Genomic DNA, 12,565 nt, shown 5'->3' on the forward strand with positions numbered 1-12,565 from the left:
TATTTTATCACTCAGTCAGTAATATTGGCACCCCTGTTTACCGACAAACTTTCTAATGCTAACATCCTGTTTGTATCAAGTTTTATTTTTATTTATGGAATTTAAGGGGAAAAAATGAAATAAAGTAATTGGTTATTTTTTCAGGCATCTTAAAGTTCAGTTACCTAGTAGAATAGTCAAAAGACTATATAGTTTATTTTTCAGGTCTGAAAATTGTGTACCAACCCTGAAAATTATATAACTCCGTAGGTGACCGGCCAAAGCTGAACGTAATAGACATCTATTGTGCCCACGTTAGTTTTATCAGCTATTCTGTTTTTTTTTTTTGGATCTAATTATCAAATCAAAACGTATAAATTAATTTAAAAAAATTATTTTCATACATTTATAATTAGAGATACTTATTTCCGTTTAAATTTCAAATCCATCATTCCATATTACAAGGTATAAACTAGATCCGTAGTAAATAACCTGTCAAAGATACTGAACCTAACCATTGTGTGCAAATTATCAATCGCGGATGAGATGCAAGCAAGGGGAGTTCTAGCCTCCACTTATCATAGAATTGTTCACCAATCTTTGTCTTAAAATATACAAGCTTACTTTATAAAAAAAAAAAAAAAAAAAAATCGTATAAATTATACATTTTACTTACATCCTGTTTCTTTTAAGAATCTTATATTTAAATTCGATCAAGTCTTCATTCTTTAGCTATTTGAACAGGGTCCTTCTTTTATCTCTAAGCAGAATCATTGTGACATTCAGAAATGTCTAAAAGGAAGCATTCGGCAATAACGTCGATCTTCGAAACGTTCCAGAAGTATCTTTAATGAAAAGAATCGTGTTCTTCAAGATTCAAAAACTTGTGATTTTTCATTCCAAATTTGTCACCTCGTTTTTACTTTTTTTAATAGAATAAATCTTTCTTGTTCCTATACAAATAGAACTGAATCTATTTTTGACTTTTAATCCATTAAGATTTGTTGACTTTATTGGATTCCAGGCTCTGTTGTATTTTCTTCCATCTAGATCTTATTTTGCGAAATAGCGATTGAACGGTTTTAACTGGACAGAGTCATTTACAGCAGACTTCTAGTAAGTGTGAAATTTGGTTTGAGTGCCTCCTTGACTTTGTCAGAGCTAGAGGGATCCTCTTGTTCTAGTTATCAAATAAACCGCCTATGTGTCTTTCCATATCGGAACAAACTTAGCCGATATGCCTGACTAGAAACTTAACTCTTGGTCGCTTCGTGGCTCCTCTACAAATTCGAAAAAAGAGGCTTTAGGACAAAGAGAGCGTAACCATTTCTCACCACCAATGTCACCAATGTTGCATCTATCGTATTGTGGCTAGCTGAAGTATGCTTGTACATTAACACACTTGTGTTGAAATGTTGGAAACCTTCATCGATGTAACTGTATTGTAATGGTACCTCTTTGTCTAAACTATCCAGTATTTATGCAAAGAATCAATACACATAACACTTATCTTGAATCTTTATGAAATAGTTGGTGACTTTATTTATAGACACTGAACAAACCACGTAAATATACTATTTTACGCATGTACTTTATAAACTATACACATTTAGTTTATACATATAGTAAACTGTGAATCTATACAATAAACATAAAGCAGTAGTAAAAGCAATGAGCATACCTATACATAAAACTGTCAACTTGGCCTCTACTAAGTTTCTTTTAACTTAACGCACTTGATGCATGTGGTGTTCCATACTCCAGTATATTGAGGTTGTATAGTTATATTTCACAAGAAACTACGCTTTTGTCTGCACACAATGTGTTTATTTTGTAAATACTCTTCGTGTAATTTAGATTTAGTTTCTCTTTTGTTTGAGAAGTATCTACAATTGATAGCTTTACGTCCAAAAAATTCGATCAGGTGGCCTGAACAGGAGATAGATAACGTACATTCTCTATTTCTTTAATTAAATATGTGAGAGGGTTAAATAATGACCTTCTCACTCTCTTTTTACTATATATAAGTAATATATATAAATTTTTTGTGTAATCGCTAAGAAATGGGTCCAATAATATGCTGCATTTAGTGAAGATGCACAAATTTCTATAACCATTTTGGGGTTCAACTGCTATGCGTGCTTAATTATTTACTTTTCATTTTTACATAAATCATACAAATGAAGTTATGCAACATTATGAATTTAGTAAGTATTTAAATTCATCTTTGATAAATTCAATATTAAGTTGGCAATACCTTTTAAATATTAAATTTTAGACACCCCTGTTTAGTAACCTGAGAGAAACCTTACATACTGGTAACCTCTAGCTGTATAATTCGGTGATAATACTTTGATAGTAAAAGTAATGAATATTGTACTTGAAAGTACTCGTCTTGAAATTTAAACAATTTCTAACTATAGGATAACTTTTCTAATACTTATTTAAGTAATAATAACGTTCTTATCAAACGCAAGATTGCCTTTCAATGCAATTATGGAAACGATTGTAAGTACATACATAAACATCATTAAAAATTATAATTTTTAAAAACTAAAATTAACTTAGCAATTTAAAATTTGGGTACTTCTAAAACTCAATTTAGTTCAAATTCAATAATTTTCATTTAGCTTTTTTATCTAAATTTTTAACCTCCCAAAGACTTCCCATAAAATATTGCAGTGGGTCATTACAATAATTTTGGAATTGGAAATGGATTAGTTCATAAAAGAAGAGAATATTTATATTGTGATGATTTATTTAAAAACATAACAATAAGTGCGTTTTGTTTGAAATAGGCCCACTTCTTCTTTGAAAAACAAAACTATTGAATTAAAAGTGACTAATTCTGTAACCCTATATATATGGATATAACCCTGGGTTTACAGTAACATTAAAATGTCCAGTAAAGCAGAATCGCGTTATGCAATCCCCTCCTTTCTTTCACATTATCTGAAATGATAACACAAAGAGATAAAACATGATAAATAATATGATAGGAAATGCTTGTTAAATGTAAAACAGGTCACCTAATATGGCATTGTAAGCTGGGGGGAAGAGTAAATAAAAAAAATAAGTACAACTTCAGCACGGAGAGATAAGGAGAGTTTTTAAGTTTTCTGATTGTCCCGAACAGAAGGGAATGTTTTGTTCCCTTATTTGTTAAATACAATTCTTGAAGGTGTTCTGTTGTTTAAGCGATCGTGATTTCTTTGGGTTTGAATATTATGCCCAGTAGTTTAAGCTTATTATTACTGCACTATAAATTTATGTTTTAAAACTATTTACTGTTGTGAGGAATTTAATTGCTAGCAATATTGTAATAGTTTTTCTTTCACAACTTCTTTTATCGATTCAGTTAATCGTTTGATAAGAATTATTTACTACAGACTTTAAAAACTTGCCTTGAAATTGTGAACACAAATGGGTGAAGGGTAGTTACTTGGAGTCGCTAGTTTTTTATAGCTTCTTCATACTGCACCATACTAAGACATTAAGTTCACGCTAATTTTTTATTATGGAAAAATAAATGAGACCATTTCTACGCTGAATTTGTGCAACGCTAGGGGCATTGCGTAATTTTCTGCTTGTACCCAACTCTTTATCCCTAGTTATAATTTCTTGACAAAGATTTCAGCAACTTAATGGAAATAACCTATCCCTCAAGGAGTATACTGCAATTCAATGAGTATTGAGATTATGAAGCTTTTAGCTAGAAATTGTTCAAATAAATTGAAATGCATTTCGTCCGCGTATGAATTAAAAATCTTAGCACAGATTTTAAAAGTGGCATTGCTGTCGTGGAGGTTTATAAAGTGTTTTTTATAGGTGATAGATACTGTCCACCATTTAAGCTACCTTCGATTTCTCTTCTTTACGCTAGATTGTTTACGTACAAATACCATTTTGTAGCCAAGACTTTTTTGTAGCCGCCGGACCATAAAAATGAGATTACCTTGAAAATTCGATATGAAAATTTGACAGGTACTGGTAAGAGTAGATAAAAATATTTATACGCTCTAGGATATAACGGATTATTACTGTTAATCAGCGAACAAATTGAATATTAGCTTTTAAAATAATAATAAGTATTTAATTGAATAAGTCAGCCCTTTAAATCATAATGATCAAAGAACAAATATAATAATACAAAAATTAAATGTATAAAATGTTGGTTGGAGCTCTATTTTTCGATGTTTATCTTGGCACATAGAATCTGTTCTATATCAAATATGGATTTGATTTCTTGAAATTGCACATCCATATTTATACATATAATTACATATAGTACAGCTTTAGGCGTTGTAGCCACTGGCCGTTAGAGAGCATTAATTTGTATACTAAAACGAATATCATGTCGTCAAAATTGTTCTCTGGCTAAGAAAAAAAAAAAACGTTTACAACGACATACATACTAACACAAATACAAATATAATATATATATATTAACATAATAACTAGCTGGAAGCATTATTGATACTAATTTAAATATATATATGAAATATGTAAAACACTTGTGTGTCATCTAACTTTAATTTGATGCAAATATCAGTATAGTTTTCAGATTTATTATTATTTTTACCTACATTATACAACTTTTAAGTTCCGGCATCCTGGTTGATTTTATTTAAATATTGTACCTTTTACTCGGTCCTTTACACATAACCTTGTACATTCTAGGAAGTCATAGTCAATCATGCTCGGGTGCAAAAAATAAATGCTAAAATAGGCTTTCTCTTAGAAGTGTATTCGGGAAAAGAAAAGGTCACTTGGAAATAACTTTTACAAAATGAAGAAAATTAATTTTTTATTCGAAAAGTTTGTTAATTAAAAATTGAACCCAAGCTTGTTCTAATGTGTTGAGCATTACACTGTTTGTTTAGTAAACAATTTCTCTTGCACTGAGTCTTAACAAAACCGTAAATCTTGTGGCGTTAGAGCTTATCTTAATTATTTTTTAGAGCGCTGTTATGTTAACATCAACCGTTAATTCTTTTTACTTACCATCCACAGTATGAAAGAAAAATAAGGCTATATAGAGAAAAATCACAAAATCGCCTTAAAAATTACAATTTTCTTGCAATATAATTAAATTCTCTAAACCTACAAAAACGGACTGTTACTTTGTTAGAATATAGAAGTTACTCTTCGCTAAATGAGAGAGTACAAGCCACTACCACCTGTAGTAAGTGGTAATACGTCACTTGGTGCTAAGTAATTTATTTGTACACTTTAGCTGGAGTTCCCACGGAGGTGAATCTCGTGATTAGGCGTAACTAAAAGAAGGGAAACACACAGCTAGCTTGATTTACCTGAGAATCGTATATACTTCTTTTTTATTTAGATTTACGAGGTAATGAGCTGTGTAGAAGTGATTGTAACAGTGTTTGCTCAACGCTGCTGCAGTGTAAATAAACTTATCGATCTTTAGATTCTGCTGCTTTTTTTTTTTTTTTTGTATTATTAAATATTAATTAAACATCTAAGTGGAGTTCATTTGTCAAGCATATTTTAGTCAGTTTATAAGTAAAAATCAGTGGTCAATACAAATCTAATGATCAAAGAACAAATATAATAATACAAAAATTAAATGTATAAAATGTTGGTTGGAGCTCTATTTTTCGATGTTTATCTTGGCACATAGAATCTGTTCTATATCAAATATGGATTTGATTTCTTGAAATTGCACATCCATATTTATACATATAATTACATATAGTACAGATATTCGTTTTACATACGTTTCTAGAACTAGATAAATTTATTTGGTCACTACAAAACGTTTTTGGGTGTAAAAAGGTTTTGCTTGCCAGTAAAGGTTATAAAAGGTAAGGTATTAGTGTATATTGGATTACAATGCGAATCCAGCTGCTGGCGCTTAGATTCTCTTTACCTAGGAGCTTCTTACAACCTACGGTCCAAAGTTTTCTTTAACGAGAGAACACTTTCTGTAGTGCGCTGAAAACACAGCTCCGGGCTACCTCATCCACAATCTGCAGCCAGTCCTGGCTATATTACTTTTTTATTCACTAATTTGATGAACTGCAACCAGGAAGTCTTTTCATTCCTCACCTGAAGCTGACCAGTTCTTCAGTTAGTTCTTTACTTTTCACCTCGTGCTCCTCCCCTTTACTTAGCTTATTTTCATTTGTCTGGAGGCCAAAGCGCTTTTTTCTTACAACAAGATTACTTATAATTCTTATCGAAAACTCCCATTCAGTAGGGCTAGGCCCGCAAAGCTAAGACGAATGATGGGTACTGGGTTCGAATCCTAGTCTTGGTCTTGACTTTTACCTAATGGTTAATACGAGAAATTTGTAGTAAAGTACGTTTTTCTTGTCACATAATTAAGAAGTTAGTTTGCCCTTCTGACAAAATAGGCTATACTTTACTCTTTTTTTTAATAAAATGACTGTGCTGAAAATGTGTAGAATATAAACTTACAAATCTGATAGTAAGGCAACGAATGTAGTGGTATAACTTACAACATAAAAAGTGTAATGTGACCCAAGAGGTGAGGTGATGTGTTAGTTTTGTAAGTGCGGGCGTCTTGGTAAGTATACCACAGTATATGACCTAGAGGAGTGTCTGCAGAGTATAGTTGAGGAGGCCGGGTGTACACTCCTATCGTCTAATTAAAAGAAAGAGTTGAAGGAGTTGGTGCTATACACAGGGATCTAACATCACGTAGACTGTGTACGCACACGAACCGATTATGGCCAACCACCAACCGTGTTTTATCACCATCTTTAAAACCACCTGACATCACACCATCACCAGGTTTTATGGTTCACCTTTCTCCAACCTCTCTTTTTTTTTTTTACTTCTGGTACATACATAGATATGTACGTACGCACATACCATGATCCATCACTTACATTAAAATGTTCATCACATTCATTTCAACATGTCTCAGAAGAAGTTTTAGAGTCGTCAGCCTCAGTATTGCTTCTAAATGCAATGCTTTAACTAGTTATCCTTAAAATAACCCTGGAGATAAGCAACTATTGAAAAAAGTATTGAACAGAGGTGAATTTTTATTACCGTACTAAAGAAGAACCTCGCCAAAAGCAGGATTCGAAGAATATAGTCCGAACACTAACCTTTACTGAACACAACCTTTATACTTATTTTCTTCTCCATTTCAAAATCTTTAGAATGGAAATGCCGGTGTACGTCTTCTTTATACAGAAATGACAATTTAACTCGAAACTCCTAAATTAGCCTGGAGTCTTGTAAAACATCCCTTCGGGTTAGCTGACTGCTAGTACGTTTTCTCTCCGCTAGATGTAGCGGGCTGCCACTTTTTTGTTAGCTCTCTGCTGTATTTTCGAGGACCAGATCATCCTTGCGATCGATTTTGCATCGGCACTTCGAGCACGCGAGTACGCAAAAAAAAAAATTACCTGTGTCCTGCCATTTCTATTCGCCTCGAAATTTATCGTCATACTCCTCTTCTCACCGCAAAGATGTTGTAACTACTTCAGATCTGTTATCATACTTCCTTTTAGAGCCAATCGCACAGCTCCCGTTTTAATTTTATTTAGTCCTTGGAGTATGTGTGATAAACACCGACAATTTCATATTCTGCTCTATTCGGACCGCAATCAGTATTTTAGACGATCTTACAGGTTATCTCTGCTCATCTATAGGATAAATAATATGAATCCCTTGAAAGCAAGGTACTATGGACCTTAATTTTACTTTTTTTTAAATACTTTTCTTCCTATTATTAAAATAGAACTTTAATATAATCAATATATGCGATAGTGTACTTGCATTGCTTTTACCATATTGTTACTTATTATATATCATTACCAATTTGTTCTTAGTCGTTTGTAGTATAATTATTTGTTAATTGCCCTTGAATACAAATGGATAAATGAAATAAACTATTTAAAGTTCCTTATATGGTACGTATGCAGATATGATTAGAAAAAATACTCGGCAGGTGAGGTTTATAAAAAGAAAGAACAAGTTTTAGGTCCTGTTTGGAAAAAAAAAACGGAAATTCCACAGGCGAGTATTAAGATTGTCTTGGATTGCATCATTGTAAAATTTCTGCAAATAGTTGTTGCATATGCGTTTTTAGAAATATTTTATTTATTCCAAATTTATATCTATTTTATAACTTTCTGGCAGTGCGACTCATCATATTAGACAACGAAACTTTTTTAATGGATTTATAGCTTCCAATTTTAAATCTATAAAATTTTATTAGTTGTTTACTAAAAGTAATCACATTTGTTGGTTTCTTGCTAATTTTTGTTTCGTTTTTTTAGATTTGTTCATTGTTTTGTTGTGTTTAGATAGATCTTGATTTTTTATGTCAAACCATAATTGACAAATATTGTTTGTACAATAATATTATAATAATAATAACCACTTTAGTATATGATGCATTGTGTTTACATTCGATTACAGTAATCTGAGAAGGTAAATGTGTATGAATAACCTCAACAGTAAACAGTATATATAACCTTCTCACCTCACATATTCGTCATCAATCTCTGCAGAACATCATAAGAACGTTTCATCTTTTTATAAAAAATAATTTTTCCAAGGCTTTCCGCCCCCTCTCCTCAAAAAGAGCTACCTAATTTGAGTTTGACAAGAAATCGACTGAAGAAAAATTGCAAGATATAATCATTTGTTGAAGAGAATGCCAGAAAATATTTATTTGATGTTTATTATTTTACACAATGCAATAAACATTTTAGCTGACTAATCTAATTTGTTTATTGAAAGTAATTACATGTGTTGGTTACTTGTTGAATTTGTTGTAATTTTGAGTTCTGTTTTGTTTGTTTAGATCTAGAAAGAAACTAACCCAAGTTAGTATTATGGGGGATATCACCAGAGCGATAGAAATGTGATAGATTCATAATTATCCGGCCGGTTATCTGAGGACAAGCTAGAGTCTGCAAGGAGATACAGCGAGAACTAGATGCAATAGATATGGTTTATTAGAGGCGAACTAATTCATAGTTCAGATCTGTAAGTATTTCTTTGAGATTGATGTTTTTTACTCTTTAGTAAGGTAATAAATTTATATACGTGTACAGTATATATTTTTAATTAAGGCACGTCGATAGAGCCGATTTTAGTGCACCTTTGGAAAATATTTTCTCGATACTAGAAAACTGTCCATCATCTAATAGTGAGCTATAAGAGGCTCCCGCAGCATTCAGAAATAAAATTTTTAATGCACATAAAGAATTAAATTAATAAACCTTTGCCTATATGTGTTTATTTTTAATAATTCGTACTAAAATAATTATATGACATCATAAGTTGTCCTTGCTTCACATGCCAGTTATGCCAAACTTCTTTAACATTCTCGAAGAAAATTCTGTTTCTAATTATGCAAACCTTATGATTTTGAAACTGAAAGTATTTCATACAAACTTGATACTAAGGGGCTAAGAAAGGGCTGCTCAATTTTAACAGTGTTTTTAATGGTCTGACTTGCCCCCCCAGCTTAAATGCTAAAATTCGTAAATTGTTTTCGCCTTTTTTTGATGATTGACCGAATACTTCTCAGCAAGAATTAAAAGAGTTTAAAAGTATAATGCAAGCAGTCTTTCTTTCTAAAAGACATGGAAGTAGTTTAATAAAAAAAAATCTATTTTATATGAGTTGTTTTAATACTCCAAGATTGTTCAACTATCTTTGCCTAGCTAAACGCCTTCACATCGCTTAGGGAAGTTAGTGAGGTTTAATCATCTTTATACCAACATTTAGACTAACAGTTATAGTGACGCTAATCCAGGCATTAAATTCTAAGCTAAAAATTGTTCAACCAAGATAAAGACTTATAAATCACTAACTCTTGTACCACATAGTTAAGTGATGTAGTGATTTCCATTCTTATGTAGAAATCTTAATTTGATACAACAATTCCATTTTATATTTTAAAGATTTTCGTAACAAGCGAGTAAGACCGGATATTATGAAAATTTTAATGGAGCGTTACCAGTTGTTGAAAAGAAAGATGTGCGAGTTAATTTTATTGAACGTATCTCTGATGAAATTTTGGTAACTCCTCGTAAAAAAAAAAAAAAAGAAAATCTGTTCCAAATTGTTAACATCTTTGTACGTAAACAATTTAATATTGGTAAGTTTAATTGAATTAGTGCATTAAATTGAACACACAATTGCTTACAATTCTAATTAAGTGTGCACTTTCAAAACAAACGCACACCTACCATTATCACCAGGTATATTATCCGTTTTCGCCCTCTATTTATTCACCTGGTTTTGTGTTTATTTTTAATTAATACAGTGGCTTAATTAAAAGGAGAACATTTCTAAACCAGTGTATTCAAGCAGAGGTATAGAAAGAAAACTTTAGCCCGTTTTGTTTTTAAATGTTGATTGCAAAGTTGCATTTAGAATATTTTTGATTGCACAATAGGTATTTCTCTCTGTGAAAAGAGAGGAGAATAATTTGTTTAAAGTGTTTAGCGAATGATCTTTGCTTTTTTTTATTTTATTTATTTATATTTTCCCCCACTGCATGTTCAATATGAATTATACATTGCATTGTGTCAATTTAAATTCAGTCTATGAAATAAAACAATATAACAATATAAATTTGTATTACAAATCGTCTGGTTAATTATAAGATTATATGAATCAAGAAAAAAAAGCGACAGAATAAACATTACAGTTATAATTATCATAAAATATAGCATGATTTCGCGGGAGTATGTCAATCAGAGTTACACCCAGAATTTTTGCGGGGGCCGAATGAACCTGAGCCATTTATGGCTTAGTCAAATGGCGCAGTCGTGTGCACGCAACGAAGCATAGACTCAGCACTGGTGGGTGGGTGGTTTTTCATGAGTTTGAAAAAAGTTGATCATTAGATGTGAACGTAAAGCTTTTGACCGGCAACTTCACGCTGAATATCGCATGCGTCTGTCAACAGATAGCCTGTATAGGTTTGTCGAAAAGAAGAATATTCGGACCTGTACTTAATGATTTTTAATATTATTGTGAAGTGTTATTGCTGAAGGTTTGGCAGTTTAAAGAAAAAAGCTTTACCCAGCAGTCCTTTTCCAGACTCTTCAATCAATCAAGTTCAATCATTCAAACAGAGGTAGAATCTTGAAAATCATTTTAAGATTGAAGTCGAAGTCTTAGCCTCATCAATCAGTAGTGATAATCCCAGGTTTCTTACTTTAGCATTCTCTTCTTTCTGATACGGTTTCCGGTTTGCATGATATTCTTCACCTCGAGGACCTAAGTTAGAACAGTTATTTATAAAGTGATACTAGAGGTATCATAAAAGATATCCTGAGTCACAGTAACAGAAATAGAACTCACAACCAACATTTAGATTAGAGAATTAGATGCATTGTGAAGTCTCAGGAGTGGTGGTTGGCCACCAGTGGGCAGAGACAGGCGAAGGAGTTCATCACGAGCTATTCACCAAGGCTGACTGCGGAATTAATCCGTCCAGGCCGTGTGGTTATTAGGATAATTTGTAGGTCTATTAACTGGCCACTGTAGGCTAAGAAAGCACATGAATCGCACGGTCCTGGTAGATGATAAACTTTGTAGGTTCTGTCAGGTGGAAGAGGAAACGGCACTGCACTTGTTGTGTCAGTGCGAGGGGCTGGTCTGGCTAAGGATGTTACTCCCCGCAGAGGATAAACTAAGGTCTGAGAGCTTTACCCAGGAGCCGCTTTCCAGAATTAAGAGTCTGATTAAACGGACGGGTCTGAAGGGCGAGCTCTAGAGTAGCCGTCCTGCTAGAATCTATCTATCCAGATGTATTGTGAAAATAAAACGCTTTGATAGGTTTTGTTGAATAGCCGCTTACCAGAAGTGTTCAGTGATTATGCAGAATATAACTCGTTTCACAGGGGCAAGGTTATAGAATTAGCAGCGGTAACACTGTACGATAGGTTATATTTCGTTAATTGATTTGTAGTATTGTGGAAATCAGCGTTAAGCTCGGTCAATCGCATTTAATGATATTAGCCAAAAGGCCATTTCTAAATCAACTATTAAGCCCAGTACAACCGATTCTAAATTTTAATATCATTCTTAGTAAATCAAGGACCAAATTTTTCTCCTGGATACAGTTGCTTTAATTGAAAACATTCTTGAAGTCTTTTGTTTCAAACAAAAGAAAAGTAACCAACAATTTAGCGACTCTTCCGAGTAAACATTTTCTTTTAAAAGAGAAATTTTTGTTAATCTTAAGTAAACAAGTATTTCCTGATTATAAATGCTTAAAACTGTTACTAATGACTATGTTTAACATACTTAAATACAGTTAAATAGTACATATAGAGGGAATGTATATGAACAAATATTAGTTGAGGGCAGACTCTAGGGTTAACTATTAGGTATGTATAAGTTAAACATAGTGCATTAAGGTGCAGGCGTTCAAATTAACATGTAGGTGGACAGGTATCCCTTTACGTCTCAGTTGGTATAGTTTAAAACTTCCATCCTTAAACTTAATTATTGTTTACTAATCAAACAGTATTGTAAATTCAGTTTAATTTGGGAGGATACCTCCCACAGAGTATCTCCACTTGAAGCTGCATTATTTGGTATATACTTAAAC

At 32.4% G+C, this 12,565-nt stretch overlaps 1 long non-coding RNA gene across 1 annotated transcript in view; it reads left to right on the forward strand.

Annotated features, from left to right (window-relative positions):
• LOC141457025 (uncharacterized) overlaps positions 1–8,809 on the forward strand; it is a 203,032-nt gene extending 194,223 nt beyond the window's left edge. The window contains exon 6 of the long non-coding RNA XR_012460168.1: positions 8,792–8,809. This is a non-coding gene — a long non-coding RNA (uncharacterized lncRNA). The remainder of the gene's footprint in view (positions 1–8,791) is intronic.
• Positions 8,810–12,565: the final 3,756 nt, after the last annotated feature.

This window comes from Rhodnius prolixus, unplaced genomic scaffold (genome assembly GCF_049639745.1).
Source record: "Rhodnius prolixus isolate KJV_2025 unplaced genomic scaffold, Rpr scaffold_10, whole genome shotgun sequence".
Taxonomy (NCBI): Eukaryota; Metazoa; Arthropoda; class Insecta; order Hemiptera; family Reduviidae; genus Rhodnius; species Rhodnius prolixus.